This window comes from Schistocerca piceifrons, chromosome 4 (assembly GCF_021461385.2).
Source record: "Schistocerca piceifrons isolate TAMUIC-IGC-003096 chromosome 4, iqSchPice1.1, whole genome shotgun sequence".
Taxonomy (NCBI): domain Eukaryota; kingdom Metazoa; phylum Arthropoda; class Insecta; order Orthoptera; family Acrididae; genus Schistocerca; species Schistocerca piceifrons.
In genome coordinates, this window is record NC_060141.1 from 411,522,859 (window position 1) to 411,546,198 (window position 23,340).

General features: G+C 44.1%; 1 protein-coding gene across 1 annotated transcript in view; it reads left to right on the forward strand.

Moving 5' to 3' along the window:
- The window catches only part of LOC124794954 (bestrophin-4), a 574,436-nt gene that overhangs the window by 328,847 nt on the left and 222,249 nt on the right, over positions 1 to 23,340 (forward strand). The gene's annotated exons all lie outside the window — the stretch shown is intronic.

Genomic DNA, 23,340 nt, shown 5'->3' on the forward strand with positions numbered 1-23,340 from the left:
ACTCTAAAACCTCGGGCTGGAGTAAGACGGTAGGTGAGCTAACGCCGACTCGTGGCTGCTTTACGACAACGTTCCGCGTCGTCAGGGTGATAGGCTTTTATGGTTACTGTCGTGAACTATGAAGAACTCGCTTTCATACTTTGAAATGCGACGCCTGCAGTAGTAATAAAGTTTCACAGCTCCAGATAAAAAAAGCGGCCGAGGAAGGGATGGGGGCTTCTTGCTGCAACCTTAGGGCTTTAGAAACCTGCGATACGAAGTTCTCAGTTACTGGATATTTTTGTCTACCCAAAGAGAGCTGTTCCGCGATCACCATCACTAAGCATTGCGATGGTGAGTGACTTTATGTGGATGGCTTGTTGGCCTTGGTGGAGTAGGGAGATCAGAAGAAACACGCAATCTAGCCGTGTCTATTCTAAATCTGCTCTTCACGGAGCCGGCCGGAGTGGCCGAGCGGTTCTAGGCGCTACAGTCTGGAGCCGCGATACCGCTACGGTCGCAGGTTCGAGTCCTGCCTCGGGCGTGGATGTGTGTGATGTCCTTATGTTAGTTAGGTTTATGTAGTTCTAAGTTCTAGGGGACTGATGACCTCAGCAGTTAAGTCCCATAGTGTTCAGAGCCATTTTGCTTTTCACGTAATATTCATTTATTTTCTTGCCCAACAACTGCAGTTTTAAAGAACCACATTGCGTATGTCGGACGTACATCTTTTAAATCAGCGATCCAGTTGTAGTGAAACAATAGCGAATTTCCTTCGTAGATTACAGGCGATAGAACGCGATCTGTTAGTAGTCTACTGGTACATGCTTGAAACAGAGTAACATGTGTAATGATTTCTTCGAGGTCGTCTGACCCATGTCTTTAGTTTTGAAAATGCTGGGCTAGTTTTTCTGGTTCTGGTTCGGCCGGTAGAGACAGTATTGTGCAGTAAACAGTGCGAAAAGCAGTTTCGGGCGCTCACGGAACCATCTGTATCTTGACTGACGGTTGCTGTGAAACCGCCAGGATTGAAAGTGTCATTATATCTCGAATGATCGCAGTATATGGGCTAGTTTGATATCGCTGTGTCAATTTTATACACACACACACACACACACACACACACACACACACACACACACACATATGTATGGCGGGTGACTACGGCACCTTATACGAGTGACTATGGTACCTTGTCCAGTATACTCGCTCTCACGTTTGCATGCAGTCCAGTATCACACGCGAATGCCCCACAAATCTGGATATACACTATCGATCAGAAAGCCAAATGGAGACCCACATTGAGAACCCTTTCAGACTGTCAAGCGCTACTAAAGCTATCTCACACGATTAAGTGGCATGTCTACGTCCTTCGCAGTAATTATGCAACCCAACATCTGTCGTTGTTCACGCCCCTTACATACGCTACCAGCCCTGGCAACAGTACTAAACACAAACAACACTATGCATTTTGGTGACCGTTGTGTCTGTCACAAACAGTTGCATCTCTGATCACTTTCATGCTCGCTGACGTTGCTGTAGTTGCATTCGCGTCCGACCATGTCTTCTAGATGCTTCACTTTTTTTTTTGTCAGGTAGTGTGTATTGTATTCTTCACAGGAAGACATTCGCTGCACGTAACCCTTAAAATCCTTGGCACCGCAGTCTTCTAAACTTTCGCAAAAATGGGCGAATGTGCGTGAAAGCGACGGAAGAGTGTGCCAAACAGCACGCATTTCGGCTTGTAGACGTATAACACGTAGCCGGAAGCATACATTAGACGGCTGCGTCGTCAGAGTTACGCAAGGAGAGCACAGTACGAAGCCACAGGTGTGAGGTCGTTTCTCGATTGGAACGTGAAATGAAACGAGATAACTCTCTTGAGTTTCACAGCAGTTGTTTGTATGCCCATATGAAATGCGGTAGTGGAAATATAGGGGAAAGTTTATTTGCAGAATTTCTTCCTGTATCAAAGCGATTCTCTAAGTACCAAAGGTTCCAACAGGCAAACAAATACGCAGATACTGTTGTACCGCTCTGATTCAGTGTCCCACCAGTATTCAATACTTTTTCCACGTGAGCACCTCTTTCATGCCATCGCATCTTTACTGTATCGTAGCTGCATAGAGGAAATTTGAATCAAGCCCCTGCAGCACACGATGTGAGTGTGCTGAACGTTGGTATCAGCTTTGAAAAAGAAGTGTCCTCCAGTATTTCAAGGAATTCATACGTTGGTAACAAACTCGAGTTTATAGGGAGAGTGGTCCATTATGCTGCACACGACACTGTCCAACAAATCACCTACATATAAATTCTGCGAATCACTAAAAAATATATTGCAGAGTGTGCTTCTTATTATATCATCCATTATGGTTCCTTTCAGTTTCATTCGCGGATACAGTTCCCCACAGTCGTTTAATGAACAAGGTAAGAGCGTATGGAGTATCAGACCAATTGTGTGATTGGATTGAAGAGTTCCTAGATAATAGAACGCAGCATGTCATTCTCAATGGAGAGAAGTCTTCCGAAGTGAGAGTGATTTCAGGTGTGCCGCAGGGGAGTGTCGTAGGACCATTGCTATTCATAATATACATAAATGACCTTGTGGATAACATCGTAAGTTCACTGAGGCTTTTTGCGGATGATGCTGTGGTATATCGAGAGGTTGTAACAATGGAAAATTGTACTGAAATGGAGGAGGATCTGCAGCGAATTGACGCATGGTGCAGGGAATGGCAATGTAGACAAGTGTAATGTGCTGCAAATACATAATAAGAAAGATCCCTTATCATTTAGCTACAATATAGCAGGTCAGCAACTGGAAGCAGTTAATTCTATAAATTATCTGGGAGTAGGCATTAGGAGCGATTTAAAATGGAATGATCATATAAAGTTGATCGTCGGTAAAGCAGGTGCCAGACTGAGATTCATTGGAAGAATCCTAAGGAAACGCAATCCGAAAACACAGGAAGTAGGTTAAAGTACACTTGTGCGCCCACTGCTTGAATATTGCTTACCAGTGTGGGATCCGTACCAGATAGGGTTGATAGAAGAGAGAGAGAGAGAGGATCCAACGGAGAGCAGTGCGTTTCGTTACAGGATCATTTAGTAATCGCGAAAGCGTTACGGAGATGATGGATAAACTCCAGTGGAAGACTCTGCATGAGAGACGCTCAGTAGCTCGGTACGGGCTTTTGTCAAAGTTTCGAGGACATACCTTCACCAAGGAGTCAAGCAGTATATTGCTCCCTCCTACGTATATCTCGCGAAGAGACCATGAGGATAAAATCAGAGAGATTAGAGTCCACATAGAGGCATACCGACAATCCTTCTTTCCTCGAACAACACGAGACTGGAATAGAAGGGAGAACCGATAGAGGTACTCAAGGTACCCTCCGCCACACACCGTCAGGTGGTTTGCGGAGTATGGATGTATATGTAGATGTAGCCTGAGAAAAAATGATTGCTTGTTCGCCTCTCTGGAATCTGCTATTTGTCCTGTTTTATCTGCACGATGTCTAGCATCGGTATTTAGGAGGCTGAAGATGATTCGCTGTCTTCGCCGGGACCACCTTCTAGTGTCTGCCAGCTACAATTTTTCAGCATTTCTGTTGCACTCTCTCGCCAGGTAAACAACGCCATTACCATTCGCACCACGACTTTCTTACGTATTCAACAATTCACTTTCCTCGATGGATGTTCCCTGTTAGCGGCCGTTCGAGTACCACTTTAACACAAGTCGATTCACACCAGATACCGGCTTTTAGCACGGTGTCATAATGCTTTAAGTGGCTGCTTGCCACCTTTCTCTGTGAAGACAGCTGATCGGGAAGTGTTCTGATGGAACAACTGCCGGCACAAATAAGTGGTGCTGTTCAAAAGTAAGGAACACCAGTGAGACGTACCATTACAATTGCCTTGGAGTAAAGTTTCTACATCAGAGCTCTTGGGACCATATCCATAGTTACGAGTTGATTTTCTACGGTACATAAGAAATAAAAGCGACTGCAAAAACTGAGATGCAACCCTTGTCTGGTTTGAAAACTAGGGTTGTGTGTGGCATTAAGTAACTGGACAGAACTGATGAGATGCATGCTACGTACTGTGTATAATTCTGTACAGGCAGTAGCTTTACAGGACGACGAAATCTGGAGGTACAGGGTCGTAACAGAAACAATTGTTGCCCACGTATTCCTGAAGGATCTATCTAAAAAAACTCCTATAAATGGTAGAGTCCAAATCGGGCTAACTTGAGACCAGATCATTCTTTGGAACTGCCTGGGATGCATTCCAACGAAATTGTATTATGCTTGTCCTACATTATCGTGATGTAATTTCCCACCGCTTACATGTATGTAAACTGTTGGCAGGGATGCATATGATCTCCACGCAGTACTCCGCAGAGTTTTAACGCATACCATAAGGGACCTATGAGTGGTGCAGTAAGTTGCTGGAAACCAAGATTTGCGATCTAATACTTTCCGCGCGACTGTGGATCAGTGTCAGGTGCTGAACAAACGGTATCGCGATTCGTCTATCAACACAACAGTGAGTCACGTCACTGTTCGAAGCAGTACCTTTCCTGTGCTGCGGAAAGCATACCCAACTGTCACTTAACCTGCTCCCGTTTCACAAGGAAGATAATGGGTGCTCCATTGTCATGCATGCTACCTGCGGCAAACACTTTTCGTTGCGTTGATAAGTGTGGTTTCTCAAGCTGATGTTTACAATTAGTATTAGAATTGGTGATGACTGTTATGAAATTGGTATTATCGACGCTAATCAACAGAGACTGGTGGTTAGACATCCATTGCGCTATTGATCACATGTCTTCAACATCCTCGAGAAGGCCCCGCGCGTTTTCGAAGGAAAACGTCCCGTCCGTCTCACCCCCCCCCCCCCCCCCACCACCACCACCACCACCACCACCACCACTAAGCACTGTTCAGGCTCAGGCTGTTCACACCGTCTTCCGATAAAGAACAAAGCGGTCATCGCTGCACTTGAAAGCATTAACGGCAATGTGCTATTTTTTCTGCAAGATGTTGACTGAATCGTACTGGCGATTTACGGTGATTTTCATCTTGTCAGTATACAGCGTCATCCTTTTCACTTCTCCAACCAGGGACAAAACCGTACAAGATTCAGTTCAAATCGACTTGTCGTTACCTTAAGTATATAGTAGTCGTGTTCTGCCCCACGTAAAGCTTGCGTCTCTGCAACTTTTTGTCGGCATAGTGAAATTTCCCGACAATTTAATAGCAAGTCCAGAGCGGAATTCTCATTTTTTTCAGTGCAATCATGTTTACGTATTTTATTTGCTGTCAGTTTTTCACAGTTTCGCTGTTCAGTTTTCAACAATTTCTCCGGAGTCTATCCTGATTTCACCACAGTTCGGCTGCGCTGTTCTATTTGTATCCTTACGGGTACAACAGTAAGTATGTGGTTGGTGTCTTCGTCACAGAGCGACAAAAACTCGATGTTGCTTGCTCTTATCTATTTGTAGAAAAACAAAACCTGCAGGAATGTAAAAGGTACGTTCTGGAATTCCTTGCATTGCCTGTAGGTGTTACGATCTCATCGTTTTTGTTCCCATAACCTTGTGGCTTGATGAACTTCACCGCAATAAAAAGGGTCGTATGCGGTTGGTAATACTACAAATAATTCTCAGTAATGATCATAGCAGTTGATGTGAAGACTTAATATCGAAGGAGGGGGGGGGGGGGGGGGGGGAGAGAGAATAAACCAGATTTCATTTACACCGATTGTTTATAACGTACAGCATCAACCATGTACAATTCGGTTTTGATATATTTATTGTAAAACGGCTTGCAAGCTTTTACCTGGCTCGTGAACCTACGTACCAGGTGTCTAGGTAAAAGCATGCAAGTCTTACGATGTATATAGCAATTAGAACCGGTAACAACGCTTTTTCAGTAAAGTAAATTGAAACCATATTGTAGGTGGTTGATGCTGGATGCTATAAACTTTGTGTCACTTTCGGAAGGAAGGAAGGTCAGGGTTTAACGTCCCGTCGACATCGATGTCATTAGGGATGTAGCGCAAGCGTGGAAATTTCAAGGACGATGAAGAAACACGGTCATGCTCTTTCGAAGAAGCCATCCCGGTATTTGCCAGGAGCGATTTAAAAATGGATGCCCGAACGCTGCTTTGAATCGTCCTCCCGAATGCGAGTCTAACGTGCTAACCATTGCGCAACCTCGCAGGGTTATCACGTAAGAGCCACAGTTTTCCAATCATACTTTTCCAATAATTCATTATTTCACAAAACAGTGTTTTATTTAAACACAAAGACAAGTAGGCAGGAAAACGTTCTCCTTTTGTGAAATTCATTTCTTGTGATGTATGAGGAAACTGTCAAGATGAACATCTTCAACTTTTGTAGTCCTGTCTTCCTCAGTTGCGTGTAGTATTACGGTATATCGATAATTTTTACTTTATGGACCGTTTGACAGCAACTGAATGAAACACAATTTTAGTGCCATACACGTTTCGACTTTATTTTCTGCAAGGCATCTTCAGTGGCCTGGAATATGTAGATATGTTTGCTATTTCATTTACATTTTGGTCACTATACCTACAGGCTATAAACAGTTCTGGTGGTTGATATTTTCTATTAATCAGTAATATTTTGAACTGTTCTTACATGTTGCGTGGACGATTTCCTACATATTACGCCCCTGTTGCATTTTGTGTTGTTCTACTTCTCCCTACTACACTTAATAAAAGAAATGATAAGATAAAAAAATCGTCCCTCTCACACAACCAGGAAAAAAAACTCTTCCCCCCCCCCCTTTCGCCATCTGGACACACACACACACACACACACACACACACACACACACACACACACACACACACACTAATACATGCACAAACAGAACACAGATTCTTCAGTAATTGTTCTCGAAAGTACGGCAATAACATTCGATCTTTGACAGTAACATGTGACACTCGGCAACACAAACCAAAACATTGCATCGAAACAAGTGTTCAGTTCATAGTGCTGTGAAATGTGGGAAAAAAAACCGCAAATTGGCATTTAGAAGAAGAACAACAACAACACCAAAGACGCAACAGGGGCGTAATATGTAGGAAATCGTCCACGCAACATGTAAGAACAGTTCAAAATATTACTACTTAATAGAAAATATCAACCACCAGAACTGTTTATAGCTTGTAGGTACAGTGACCAAAATGTAAATTAAATAGCAAACATATCTACGTATTCCAGGCCACTGAAGATGCCTTGTAGAAAATAAAGGCGAAACGCGTATGGCACTAAAATTGTGTTTCATTCAGTTGCTGTCAGACGGTCCATAAAGTAAAAATTATTGATATACCGTAATGTCAAGATGAAGACTTGCTTGGTGATGGTGCTTGTTGGGAGAAACCAGGAAATGAGTTTCACCTCCTGTGCTGTCAACGAACAAAATTAGACTGCTGTACAAAAATAGACATCCCATATAGATAAGAATCCTTTTAATGGCGACCGGTGTAAGAGAACTTTGGGCGGAGCTTTTTAAGATGCCACTCTCTTTTATGGCCGCGCCCTGTTTTTTCCTACTATTATGTGTCTGTATCTAGAGTATATGAGGTGGATGACTTGAGAAATTCTTTTCGTCCGCAGCAAACAGCACTTTCTCTCCCTGGTTGCCCCCAGCGGCGGAAGGAAATGGGCTACAGTAGTCCCGCGGCTACGCGGGCTCAATCACCACCCACACGACGAGATCTTGGCGTGCGCGCCGTGGCACACGGGTCGGTGTGAAACATTGTCGCGTTATTCAGCTTCTTTAGTCCAAAACAATGTCACCGAAAAGTCTTCTAAGTTAGATTCATCTTCCTTCAACTGCTGCTATCCTTTACGTGAATTCCTTAATTATTGCTCTCTACTAACTTTCCGTTTTGTCATTAACCTAGAGTATCACAAATTTAGCATTGGAGGGCAGTTTGGAGGGTAAAAATCGTAGAGGGAGACCAAGAGATGAATACGCTAACCAGATTATGAAGGATGTAGGTTGCAGTAAGTACTGGGAGATGAAGAAGCTTGCGCAGGTTAGAGTAGCATGGAGAGCTGCATCAAAACAGTCTCAGGACTGAGGACCACAACAACAACAACAACAACAACAACATTTCGGCTAGTGAACCCAGTCGTCTTCCGTATGTGTTTAAATTATGAAAAGGTTTTGATAGACTTGCTTCGTTACTGTAGCTGTAAGGGCCAGCCGTAGGAATGTTGATTTTAAAAGTTCTTTAACAAATGGCTTTTGACAAGTATTTCCTCGCACTTCCTCTCTTGTTCAGCAGCTGTTTCCGTCCATTGGTGTTCCTATAAAAGAGCCCTGCTCTGTACCTTTTGATATTCTTTTTCTTGTCTGTTTTGCTGAAGGGCTCCAGTATCCGATGAAACTGATGGTATGTGTCGCGTCCAATTAACTAATGTAGTAGAGTCAAGCAGATGTCTTCCGTTGGCGCCCGAATGAAGAAAAGCTAGTAACCATAGAGTAAATATTTAAATAACCGATCCTAATTTAGAATATCCGTTTCTGTTCGTTCTAAAACATTCTAGATGCTGGACATGGCAACGGGAAATATTCTTGGATAAAAAACATATAACACTTGTTGCAAAGAAGCTTGATCAGCTAATTACTCAATGACCGCTACGTACATTATAGAAAAGCAAAACTAAATGTAGCTGTAACTGCATAACCGGTAGTAAAGACTTATCTCAAAGTATCTAGACTTTACGGTTTTTGTACAGGGCAGAGAGACGATGTCTGCACTAACTGCTGGTGCTAGAACTGTGGGACGTCTATCTTGTTAACGAAGAAGAAAATGATTTGGATTGTTTGAGGGAGGAGACCAGACAGCGAGGTCATCGATCTCATCGGATTAGGGAAGGACGGGGAAGGAAGTCGGCCGTGCCCTTTCAAAGGAACCATCCCGGCATTTGCCTGGAGCGAATTAGGGAAATCACGGAAAACCGAAATCAGGATGACCGGACGCGGGATTTAACCGTCGTCCTCCCGAAAGCGAGAAGAAGATAAGGTTGCAGGCTAAAAAGCTTCCACTGTGCCACAGGTAGACAATTTGTCTGATCTCTACTGATGTTAGTGTTGACTAGCCCCTTCTTCCTCTTTTATTCGGAATGATGGCATAATAGATGTGATAGTGAAGGCTTGACTACAGTAAGCAAGTCCAGATGGATGTAGGTTGCAATAATTATGCAGGTATGAAGTTGTTTGCGTAAGGAGCTGAATCGAACCAGTATTCGGACTGAAGACTATAACTACTACTATTACTACTACTGCTACTACTACTCTTGAAAGCACACTAACAACGTAATGCGCACCGATACTAATTAAATGAATACAATGGCATCCTTTGAACATGCTTTCAACGGCGTGATCAGTGCAACGCTCTAGTAAGGTATCGGTCGCAAGTTCGAATCCTGCTTCGAGCATGGATGTGTGTGATGTCCTTAGGTTAGTTAGGTGTAAGTAGCTGTAAGTTCTAGGGACTGATGACCTCAGATGTTAAGTCCCATAGTGCTCAGTGCCATTAGAACCATTAGAAAGAGTATGGTCGCGCCTGACTGTTAGGGGCCTCTTGGAATCCTGACGATGGAGAAATTTTCATATTCGGGATTTTGCTGTCAAGAGGAAGAGGAACGGTGATATACAGTTCATAATCACTAGGCGATTTGCGAGTGTTTTAAATTAAATGTCAACATCTCTACTCACCCATAAAATAAGAGATGTGATGCAATGTTAAACTAGGCGAGCAGAGGAAGAGACTTTGTAACTGCACAGTTTTTTCACCATTATCTACCGCACAAATAAAGCACCATTCATCAGTCGCCTATGTGTCAGTGAGACATTGTGCAGTCTCGCTTGGTGCCTGTCGGTCCTTTAGGCTCCTTAGTCCAGGAACTATAGACGTCTCTGACTGCAATGGCCTATTAAACCTAGTTTCCAGAGTGTAATGTGCCAGCACTGGGGTGAGTCCTGCTTCTGCCTATGTTACAGTGATGGCGACTTACATGTTAGACAGCCGTCGAGACAGTAGCTTGGGAGCCTGAATTGCTTGTCATTGTAACTGACAAACATCAAGGATAATGCTGTGCGTGAGCGATTGGATGGTACTCATTGACTCAACTTCTGAGTATTTAAGGGGGTAGGACGTCAAACGGGCCGACCTGGAGCAGGAGAGGCACCACAGAACATATTTCCAGTGCCTATACTTTTACAAATAAATTCATAAAACTTTGCCAGCATGACCAGGAAGGATTCAGGATTCACACTCGTAGCAGTGGAAGTTCAAAAAAATAACAATTTTTTTTTACATGTGAAAATTCATCATTTTTTTCACTTAAAATTGGCTGCATTTGTTGCTATAGGTACATTTTTCTTCACAAGTTAAGAGAAATTCTTTGATGAATTTTGCACAGCATACAGACCATACTTAACAGGTGTATGAAACTCAAGAATTTTCCAAGTCTATTAAAAACTATGGTAAAAATTGAGATAATTAACTACAAAATTTTATGTTTTTCTAAACATAAAGCTTAAAACGTAAGGGCTCATTCAGTTTTTCATAAACTAAATAGATTCTAGAGTTTCAGACACCTGTAAGTATGGTTTATATGCTGTGCAAAATTCATCGAACAGTCTCTCTTACTTATGAAGAAAAGTGTACCTATAGCAACAAATGCAGCCAATAGTAAGTGAAAAATGATGAAATTTCACACGTAAAAAATTTTATTTTGTTATGTTTTTGAACTTCCGCTGTTATTAGTGTGAATCCTGAATCCTTTCTGGTCATGCTGACAAAGTTTTAGGAATTTATTAGTAAAAGAATAGACAGTGGAAATTAAAATGTCCTGTGGTGCCTCTCCTGCTCAAGTCGGCCCGTCTGACGTCCTACCCCCCCCCCCCCCCCCCCCCCTAATGACAGCCTCAGCATCAGGAAATTTCGATACTGTTACTGCATCAAACAATTCTAGGTGCTACATTCCGACAGAACCAGTCCCAATCACATGCGACGAGAAATGTGCAACATTTCTTCGACGAGCGACGCCTGTGGGACGAACTTTCCCTTGCACTGCGGTATGTGTGGTCAGCAACTTTTTCATCGTCTACTGAACGGACGATCACTTTGCAACGGGGTGTGCGCTGACTGGGATATTCCTGGCTAATCAAAACTGTGTGCGCGACCGGGACTCGAATACGGAATCTTTGAGTTTCGCGGGTAAGTGCTCCACCAGCTGAGCTATCTGGGCACGACTAACTCCCTCCCTCATTACTACTATCTGTATCTGTGTCCTGCCTTCCAGCATTTTTCCGCGAAGGCATAGCTTTTGGGTTAGAGCTGTACACAGTTTTAATCTGCCAATAAGTTTCAAATCAGTGCACACTACCCTACAAAATGAAAATTTGTTCTGAAAACAGTCCTCTAGTGTTCAACTAAGTCATTTCTCTGCAATATCACTTCTTCCAGGAGAGTGAGTCCCACAAGGCACGCAGGAGAGCTTCTACGAAATATGGAAAGTAGGATAGAGGTACTGACGGTAGAGAAGCCGTGTGGGGCAGGTCTCGAGAGCTACGTGGGTAGTTTTTCGCCATAGTCTGCCAGCAAAAGACGCTCTGTAGACAAGCACACATAAGAAAAAATTCTGTATGAGTAGGGTTACGCAATTGTATCAAAAATTTTCAAAGGCTGCCATTCATGCCTTTTCAAAATCATTTCAACACGAACTCACTAACAGAACTTTTACAGAGTAAAAATAGAAAACTGTGAAATAGATAATTAGTAGAACGAGATTTTCACACTGCAACGGAGTGTGTGCTGATATGAAACATCCTGGCAGATTAAAACTGCGTGCTGGCCATCGTCTCGTACCTTCCAAACTACTCGAAAGCTCTTCTGCGAACTCTGCAGAACTAGCACTCCTGGAAGAAAGGATATATCGAAGACATGGCTTAGCCACATCCTGGGGGATGTTTACAGAAGAGTACTTGTCCGCGAAAGGCAAAGGTCCGGTCCGGTACGCAGTTTTAATCTGTGAGCAAGTTTCAGATAGTTAGCACATTATGTTTGTTACTACTCTGACTTCTTTTGAGTTTGCATGTCTCATCTGAAGTAGCAAACAAGACTGAGAAACAAGGTCTCAAAACAGACGGACTGTAGATATGATTGTTAATGTATTCAATGTGTAACAATTCCCAGTAACGCAAATTATCTCCTCCTACGCATTATCTCAGTAAACATATAACGGTAAATGAAAACAATGGCATCTTCTGGTTGGCTACAAAGTATGTTACTCGCGCATTAAATACTGACTTAATTTACACTTGCAGGCAAAGAAATATAGATTATTTGACATTGATTTACATCTTCATTATCTGATAAACAGTATCCGGATACCTATTAGTGGTCCTTGGTCGCCCTTCACCCTTCACCTTCGACGGCTCGAACTCTGCCCTGTACACTTTCATTGAGCCCTCTGAATGTCTGTGGAGAAATAGCAGCTTATACTTCTCAAGAAGCGAAATTGGAGGATGCAGCGACGTTGGACACTGGGCTCTGGAGGGAAATCGACGTTCTAACTCATCACTAAAGGTGTTCCATTGGATTCACGTTGGGACTCTGAGCTGGCCAGTCCATTTCAGGAATGTTACTATCCACAAACCATTGCCTCAGATGCTGGTTTGTAACAGGATGCACTGCCATGCTGATCCAAACTGCCATCGTCGCCAAATTGTTCCTCTACCGTATTCAGCACACAATTCTCTAAAATGTGTTCATGCCCTTCCGCATTTAGCGTTTTCTTAAGTGCAATAACTTGACCGCACTTTTCTCCACGAAAGACACGCCCATACCGTAACACCACCACCTCCATACTCCACTGTTGCCACTACACTTGCCGGCCGCTGTGGCCGAGCGGTTCTAGGCGTTTCAGCCTTGAACCATTTTGAACCACTACACGCCATGTCAAGTAGCGTTCTCCAAGCATTCACCAAACGAAAACCTTTCTGTCGAGTTGTCACAAGGTATAGTGTGATTCTTCGCTCCAAATCATTTGTTTCCAGCCATAGACTGTCCAGTGAGGCCGCTGTTCACATCACGACAAGCATCGCTTAACAGTGACTACAGGAGTGTGAGACACATGAGGAGCTGCCCGACCACTGTACCCCATTCTTCTTTACACCCTAAGCACAGTATTGTGCTGGCTGGACTCCTGGTAGCATTTTGGAACTAGGGAGTGATTCCTTCTCTTGATTTCCTCAATGTTCGACTTTCCCCGTCTGTCAGTACATGGGGCTCTGCCTGGTCTTGGTTTAGCTGTGGTTGTTCCTTTACGTTCATTTCACAATCAGAACACCAACAGTCGACTTCAGAAGCTTTATAAGGTTTGAAATGTCCCTGATGGACTTGTTACTCAAGTGGCATCGCATCATTAGCCCATATTGGAAGTCACTGAGTTCTCATGACCCATACTTTCTGTTGTTACTGCTTCTCTACTGACAACACAATACTCGCCACCTCCTTTTATACCGGCAGGTCCGCCTCCCGTGACACCTTGTCGTCAATTCCGCATTCGTAGGGGTGTCCGAATAATGTATTTCATGCGTAGGTTGGAACTTAAATAGTGGCAACACTGCAATGGACACACTATGCAATGGGATCTACTATTGTCGCTGATAGCACACGTTATTGACATACCTACCATACCTCCGAGCAAATGTACTCGCTCGTCCCACGTCACCGGCGTGCGCACAATCGAGGGAAACGCAGTCACTTGTGAGCGAGCGGTCTAACGTAGCAGTGTCACTATGTTTTCGAAGCAGGAACAACGGAAATGGAGCAAGATTGAATGTGCCAGAGGTCGTACAGCACGACAGTGTCATCAAGGTCTTCAAGAGCTGTGCGGGGAATCGGCATTGCCGTACAGAACAGTGGCACGTTGGGTAAAAGCCTTCAGAGAAGGTCGGCAAACTGTGGCAGACATGCATCGGGCAGGTCGTCCTAGCGTCTCTGAAGAAGTAGTGCATGCTGTTGCCGCGTTAGTGGACAGTGATCAACGTCAAAAGATTCGTGAGCTCGCCCACGAAACCGGATTAGCGCATACGACTGTGTTTCCCATCCTGAAGGAACGCCTGGGCATGCGAAAAATTGCATCACAATGGGATCCAGATGACTTGACGGAAATGCAGAAATGGATGCGTTACGACGCTGCTCAGACGCACTTGGAGCGCCATGAGCGCGAAGGAGAGGCTTTCTTACGCCGTGTCGTAACACTGGAGGAGAAATGGGCCACATCGTACGAGCCAAAACTGAAACGTCAATCCAACGAATGGCGTTATTATGGGTCGTCGTGAAAGTCGAAAGTGCGTCAGAGCCCCAGTATGGTGAAAGGTATGGTGATTCTCGTGTACGACTGTGATCGTGTTATCCTAACGCATTACGTTCCTCCACGGCAGACCGTCAATGCAGAGTATTACTGTTCGTTTTTGGAGCATCACCTGCGACCAGCTTTGCGAAAGAAGCGGCGACACTTTTTGCGCAACCCACCCATCATTTTGCACGACAATGCGCGGGCGCCTACAGCGCAAGCTGTGGCTGCTCTGTTCGGTCGATGGGACTGGGAGGTAGTGTACCATCCACCATACTCCCTTGACTTAAGTCCTTGTGACTTTGATTTGATTCCGAGGATGAAGGAACTACTTCGTGGCACTCGCTTCAGAACTGTCCCAGAGATTCGACAGGCAGTAGACCGCTCCATTCGCACCATCAACGGAACAGGCTCTGCTGACGGTATAATACACTTTACACATCGCTGGCAACGGGTTCTACACAACGCTGTAGACTACTTTGAAGGACAGTGACAGATGTAAACATGTGACTCTTTCGTATCGGTTGTGAATAAATAGTCGCCACTATTTCAAGTTCCAACCCTCGTACGTTTACATAGAGAAACAATAATAATCACCCAGTCTGACTGCGGTCGAACGCCGTCCACCTACAGATAATGCAACAGTTAGCTTCACATCTTCAAAATGGATACTTCATGATCTAGACTAGTTATATGTTTTACGAATTTCTTAATTACAGGAAAAGTGCAACGAATACCTGGGTTATCATCTGGATATAAGTAGGTGTGTGTCTTGGTAGGACATGGCTGATAGTCGGGCTCACGTGTAACAACAGTTACGAGACGATCGACGGCTAGAAATCAAATTCTTGTCTTACGTGGCAGTGGTATGCTGTTTATCCGAAGTCTGTGAGGGTGTGGCGCAGGGAAGACGGGGCATAACCGTGTCGACACCGTCACCGCCCGCCCTCACAGAAAGCGCCTTCTAGGAAGCCGCGTGGCTATAGGTCGAGCTGCCCGCACACCGCACATGCGCCGACTGTCAAGCGGCCCCTGATTTACAGGACACCCAGGCTAGGCCGGTGACGCCACGGAGCAGCACTTCGGACCCCTACCAAATGGTGTTTTAGGCGATCTCATAAAGTTGCATCTGTGCGCTACACGAGCTCGAAATCGCTGCTTCTCCTGCCTAAACTAAAAATTCTGTTTAAATAAAATCTTCTCGGGATTCTAGCGGTTTGCAATAGCTACAGTTCCACGGGCGTTGTCTCCAACCCTCAGGCTACTGTCTGATAATAACTGCAAGAGCTCACCAGACAAAATATTAGTGACTTTGTTCAAATAGAACTCTGGTCGCTTTAGTGAGTTGTAATTGGTGTAACATTGGTTCTAGGCTGTGGTGTGAGGAGTGTTGTCGGAAGAATTTCGTAACCGACAGGGACCGACGATAGGAGTGACGCCTTGCCAATGACAATCGGTTTAAAACACGACAAGGATCTCTGTCACCAGTCAATGACGGTCCACCTCAGTCGGGTTCCGAGCGAACATAGAGAAGGGAGCAGCGTGCAGTGCACATTTGGAATCGGACACCTTGTAAAATATCGTTTACAGCAACAGCACATTTTCGATTGGCTAAACCAGTGGTCGCGAATCTCGCTAGTCAAAAGCGCCATTTATCAATAGAGCAACGATGGAAATTCCTTTTGAGAGCCAAATTTAGTACACTTAAAGTGTGTCTACAAGTAATTTTATTTGTTACTGCACAGGCTTATATTTGTCCCTATCAACGTCTGTTTCACTTATTTCAGGTTCATAGTTGTTACTAAGTCGTTCTCCAAACAAATTTTCGTCTTTCGGCCGATCGCACGTTTTTTGCCACACTTCACGAGAAACAGTTTCACACCCTTCAGCTGAATAGATACTCTTTCCACTGCTTTGTTTACATGAACTTTGGCACGTTAAAAATTATCTCACACTGACTTAGAAGCATTATTCCACCCCCACCCCTTCCCCTGTCCCACGAGTAGAGGAAGTGGCGCAGGCAGCACCATGTGGAAGTGGACTGAGTGGTCTATACCCTCATAAACGCCACTTCTTCCACATAGACTCGCCCAAGCTGCATGCATATTTCTATGCAAAGGCCATGAAGTTTCATTAAGACTGTACATGCTCGCCCGCACACGGTATTTGTGGAAGGGCCACACTCAAGGGGCCAAAGAGCTGCATGTGGCTCGTGAGCCGGAGCCAAAGAGCTGCATGTGGCTTATGAGCTGCAGTTTATGGACTACTGGGCTAAACAACACAGAAACTGGACGGCAGTTTACTGGAGGCGATTAGTGTTATCGTTAAAGTCACGAGTTTGCCTATTCAAATGACGAAAGCTGTCAAGTGCACTGACGGACCAATGAGGCATTCACGTCGTAGTGCATGGAGGGTGTAGGCCACACCAGACGTAGTTCTGTGATATTTTGGTGGTGTCTTTCATGTAATGACATTAGTTGAGTTATTCAGGTTATTGTGAACAAGAACCACGATGTTTATTTCAACATTCTCGGTGATGTTGTCCTTCATTCTAAATTGCCGTGATGAGTTTGGTATGGACAGTCTCATCGTCCAAGATGCGTTCCTACTTTAATGAACACTCAGGCAAACTATCGTACTTCGAACGACCCGCCAATCAGTTTATCCTAATGCCATGGAAAGTGTCTGGCGTTATTTGGAACAGCGTGTGAAATGTAGCAATCAAGTGGTTGCTCTGCAGTATGTAATACTCAATGAGTGGCCTCAACTTCATGAGGCACACTGAAGAAACTTGTTTGCTGTGTCCATTATCGAGGGTAGAGGCGTTGTTCCACGGTATTATTGCGATGTCCTTGGGGTGGGCCGGCCAGAGTGGCCGTGCGGTTCTAGGCGCTATAGTCTGGAACCGCGTGACCGCTATGGTCGCAGGTTCGAATCCTGCCTCGGGCATGGATGTGTGTGATGTTCTTAGGTTAGTTAGGTTTAAGTAGTTCTAAGTTCTAGGCGACTGATGACCACAGCAGTTAAGTCCCATAGTGGTCAGAGCCATTGTGTGTTTCCTTATTAAATCGCTCTACAAGTCTTTGCATTCATACAATGCCTGTTGTACTCTTCATTTTTGCTGTCTGTTGTCGATGCCATTTTTGGCTGGAACACCGAACAGACATACTTAAAAGTTCGAAGTGGCTCCATCTCCCGATTCACATGCAACGTTTTCCATACTTCATTCGACCATAGATCTTACTGCAAATTACTGGTAACATATATCTATGCGCTGCACACCAAGGAAAACTGTGTGGTAGTAAACACACTGCAAGACGAATAAAAAGGCGCACCATGAAGCAATGATCCGAATGGGACTGAAATTGGTAGAAGTAATGTACATTTACAGACAAACAAATGTTCATAATTTCGAAAAAATTGGATGTTTTATTCAGGAGAATGTCTGCAGCTGGTGGTCTAGCGGTAGCGTTCTCGCTTCTCGAGCACAGGGTCCCGGGTTCGATTCCCGGCGGGGTCAGGGATTTTCACCTACTTCGAGATGACTGGGTGCTGTTCTGTCGTCTTCATTATCATCCCCATTACGTTCGGAGCAAGGCAATGGCAAACCACCTCTGCGAGGACCTTGCCTAGTACAGCGGTGCGCGTCTCCCGCATCGTCCCCTTCGCTCTGTCAAGGAGTAGGGGACTTCATCATCATCATCATTCAGGAGAAAGAGTGCCACAAATTGAGCAAGTTAATAACGCTTTGGTCCTCCTTTGGCCCTTATGCAGGCAATTTTTCGGTTTGGCATTGATTGATAGTTGTTGGTTGACTTTCTGAGGAACTTCGTGCCACATTCTGTACAACTGGCGCGTTAGATCGTCAAAATCCCGAGCTGGTTGTAGAGCTCCAAACGTTCTCGATTGGGGAGAGATCCAACGACCTTGCTGGCCAAGGTGAGGTTTGGCAAGCATGAAGACAAGAAGTGGAAACTCTCGCCGTGTGCGGGCGGGTATTGTCTTGCTGAAATGTAAGCCTAGGATGGCTTGCCATGAACGGCAGCAAAACGGGGTGTAGAATACCGTCGACACGCAGCTGTGCTTTAAGGGTACCACGGACGACAACCAAATGGGTCTTGCTATGAAATTCAATGGAACCGCAGACCTTCACTACTGATTGTCAGACAATATGACTACGACAGTCACGTTGGTGTCCCAACGCTGTCTGGGGCGTCTCCAGACACGTCTTCGCTGGTTATGGGGGCTCATCTCGAAGTGGAACTCATCACTGAAGACAATTCTGCGCCATTCAATGAGATTCCAGGCCGAACGTGCCCGATACCGCAGAAAATGGGCTTGTGGGTGTACAGCGGTCAGTGATATTCGGCTCAAGGGGCGCCCTTTCTGTGAGCAGCCTATTAAAGGTCTTTGCGGTCACTGAAGCACCAGTTGCACGTTGGATCGATGAAAATGGTGAATCTGGGTCTCTGAGTGCCTCTCCGACGATTGCTCGGTCTTCAGTTTCTGTCGTCACTGTAGGTCTACCACTTCCTGCTTGACGCTATGTTCGCCCATGATTCAACCATTCCGGCAAACATCGCTGTACTGTGGCTTCGCTCCTACTTATATGTGGAGCGATTCGCCAATTACTTCACCTGCTTCTTTGAGAGAAACTTCTCGTCCTTTCTCAAAAGCTCACATCTGGGAATATTATTCAGTCGCCTGTCTGCGAGGCATAGTTTCTGTCCAACTGAGTACAAGGAATGAAACTGGCAAATACTTCATACGCTGGTATCAGCATGTCCTCTGTTGACCATCCTTACTAAGTGCGCGGTGAAATTGCGCAGCAGTGTCATACACACATACATCCATCGGCCGCCAAAGTTGAAATTTTTTCGGACGATATCTCTATGAATATAGATTTTTATTTTATATATATTTTTGTCTTAGTGTATTAGCGGTTGCTCTGCTTACGATTCCGACAGCTGGAAAAGTCTTGATGGCAATTTTTGCCAAAGGGCCAACGATTTATTCAGAAGCATAAGTGAATACTAAGAACAAACTCAAGACTAGTATCCTATGTGTATGGTCCCAGAAGAATCTTGCTCTAACACGACAATGCATGCCCACAAGCAAGTATCGGAACCCGAGGACACATCACCAAATTGAGTTGGGCATCGCTGCCTCATCCGCCCTACAACCCAGACCTGGCTTCCTCGGACTTCCATCTGTTTGGTTCACTTCAGGATTATCTACGTGTGACACACTTTGAAGATGATGACGACGAAATTCATGCAGTGAAAACATGGCTAAGAGTACAGGATTAATGTTCGGAGAGAAAAATTGTAGCCCATTAATCCTGAATGACACTCGACCATTGTATTGCCATCTGTAGCCTGAAACATACATCACTAGATGGCATAGACGTTTAGCGCCCATGCTAAACCCCAATAACCTCTGTGTTTTCTAAGTGGGCAATAATAATTGGAATATCGGCCGCTCATTCCGCTTGAAGTTGGTAGTTTTCATGACTCACTGCCTGGCGATTGCTGTCATTTACCGCAGCTTATTCGGTTATGTACTGCTTTTATCTTAACATTCCTGTTTAGGAGCTACAACAATAGTTATTGATTTAGTTAAACTTGCAGAACTGATTAAAAAACGATCTGTACGAACAGGGTTCTCGTTTGAACGCGCTCACTTTCGTACACGCACTGTACCACTTTTCACTTAAGAATAAAAGTTTCTAGTTCTACACTGATACCTAAGTTCATAAAATTTTTTACAAAGTTTTGAATGTTACGGAGACATAAAGATACTTTAAGGTAAATTTTAAAATGAGAATTCGACGGTTAATTTTCATTTTGCACTGCTTCTACTGAGTATCATAGTTTAATTTTGATTCTGTTTACAATTCAGCTTTTTTCCGCGTAAAATGGTTACAGATTGTACAGGGAAAAGTAAAAGGGAACAAAGCAGTTACGTATGTGCTTGAATGTTTCATAGTTTATGAAAGATTTATGAAAGACAGACAGAAATGATCAGCAAGTTCCATGTAGTGCTAATGTTTCTCTCAGCACTTAGCTATTTTTGTTGCATGCATTTACTGCCTCTTCTGTGGGATCTGGTTACTCGTCCCACAGTGCAAACTGCAGCACATCGTAATTCCGCCGTAGCATTACAAATGATGCAACGTGTCTAGGGAATGCCTTACAGATGAAAAGTTACAGGGCATTAGCATTACTAATGAAATGATCATAATTTACGATAATAAAACAGCAGTTCATCACCTTTTATCCGTCCCACATCAGTAAGCTAACTGTTTAAAAGATTACCATATCGTTTACAATTCGTATATGCGGCGACCTTGGCATTAATTATGCCATACACTTGTTAACAGACGCTTGGTTACGATCTTTTGTACATAAGGCCTACTCTCTTGATGTGTTTTTTAAAAATCGGTTGTGATTGGTCATTTTTAATAAATTGTTTCAACAACAGGCTGTATGCACTGGAGACTGAATTTCGTTATTTGATCTTCTTCTCGGTTTAGTGCGTCTAAATATGCACACAGAGGGAAGAGACTGAAGTTTCCTGGCGCGATTAATAAACGCTAGGCTTTGAAAGTTCCTTGCCGAAATATCGGTTCTATTATTGTCCACAATTTATAGGCACTGCCTTGAGCGTTTACCAACACTGCGAGCGGCGGTCGTACGTGTTTTTGTTTGTTGCCCAGACTCGAATCGATCTAAGTTCACCCGACGAAATATTGGGCACTCCACTTGTGAGGTATGGCTATAAAATTACGGGACTATGTTGTAAAACATGTTTTTTCAAAGACATTCAAATTTAGTTATACTCACACTCAATACACTCCCCTCCTCTATCCCTACAACACTCTATGTGAATTTTTCATTGATGAAAACACCTTCGGAAGGTTTTCTCTGAGTTTTTTGATGACACGTGCTACTTTGCTTTCACTGCTTCAACAAACGGAAATCTTGTTCCTTTTAATGTAGGTTTGACCATGGGGTACGGATAAGTCACAGTGTGCTAGGTCAGGCGCATAAGGCGGTTGGTCTAACACTGGGATGGTGATTTAAATCTTGATAACCTGCCATTATAGCAGCAGTAACCGAGCTAACAATTGTGCCAGACACTTGTTGTCTTGTATAGGGGTTGCTGACCGCAGCTTCGTATGCTGCCTCTTTACATATATCAGTATTTGAATACGTATGCCTATAACAGTTTCTTTTTTTTTTTTTTTTTTTTTTTTTTCGCGCTTCGGTGTATATTCAAAGTGCTGCCCGCATACGTTCATGCTTTGGCGAACACTCAGGCAGCTCAATGACCTGCTAAATCAATCGATCGTAATCTATACAAAATGTGAGGTACTATTTGCTGCAGCAATCAGCGTACCCGCAGTTTAGTGGTCTACGGAGTATAACCATAAATTGGTGGCTTCAACTAGATAAGTACTACCTTAAGAATTTTTTGCACTGAGACCATTATCAACGTTAGATGTAAAGTGAAACAACGTATGTTTCCGGGTTGTCTAGTGTGCTTTGGACGGTGTCTTCTCCCGTAATGTGAAATTTTTTGCTCTTTATTTCTTCTAAACTTGATAACGAACACGGTGGTGTCACGTGTAGAGCGGATTTTTCTATAGCCACGGTGCTGATTGGCTAAGGAGCCTAAATGACCGTAGCAAATTACGAAAGGTGCCCTGAACTCAAAAAAATCTGCGAGTAAGTTGAGAGTTCTTGACACTGATGTGGTGGGATGCAGATAGGACCAACATGGCATGCCAGCGGAATTTTACGGGCATTTACGAGCTTCGTAGACGATCACTTTAGGATATTTCCCCGTGATTTTACGTCAGCTTCACTTTAGTAACTGCTAATTGACACTAAGATTTTCAGTTGAGATTCTACATCTGATAGCTACAAATTGAGGTCATAGCGGCCGTTGTGAATTACAACTGACGGTCTGTTTGATTTTGCGACTGAGAACCAAACCAGTGCTTTCGCTGATAACAGAGAGATATTCTTCTTCAGAGAAGAGTTCTTTTTTCCTCTAGAGGTTATAAGACCATAAAATTTTAGGTAACCTTCTACTTGATTTAGAGGTACTTTACGTGGTTTGGAACTAGATGATAGGGTGTAAAATTTTGAGGAAGTCGGATTAGGTGTTTGCCGTATGTCTAAGGGAATTCCCCGTCGCGTCATTGTTATGCGTCTGAAACTGCCGCAGTTGTGAAGGCGAGAGAAGAGAAACTGTCGCGGACCGTGCTCCACAGCGCAACATAACGCGATGCGGCCGGCGTGACAAGCAGTAGCTGTGTGGTATCTATTGGGCAACTCGGCTCAGTGCGGTGACTGTGTGATCGCTTAGTTCTGAAGGGAAACGCAAGAGGACGCATTGGGTGCATCGTCGGGTGGTGTGACGACGAGGAGGAAAGTTAAAGCCACAGGGAGTTTGTCGTCAAAAAAATGTTCGCACAGAAAAATTTCAGACAACAGTATTGGAACATGTGGGGAAAGAATCCGCCAGTAAACACGCGCAAAGTTTCCCGTGAAAAGTTCACTTCTAAGAATACATGTGCAGAGTACAGACCTAGTTGCAATCAACACCTCTGTTATGAACGTTCTTTCTTAACTTTCCGTGTCCACTGAGCACTAAATCTTTCCTCTCTAGTAGTAAGTTAGTTTCTGAGCATTGCCCTTTCGTTAAACTGAGTCTTGCAAATTTACTGCTTCTTCCAAGACTGTGCAGAGAAGTAGGTGATATGGGATATCCTACACACAACCCCGTATCTTCAGGGAGTTAGCCGATTGAGTGTTCTCCACGAGGAGTATGATTCAAAATGGTTCAGATGGCTCTGAGCACTATGGGACTTGTCATCTGAGGTCATCAGCCCCTAGAACTTATAACTACTTAAACCTAACTAACCTAAGGACATC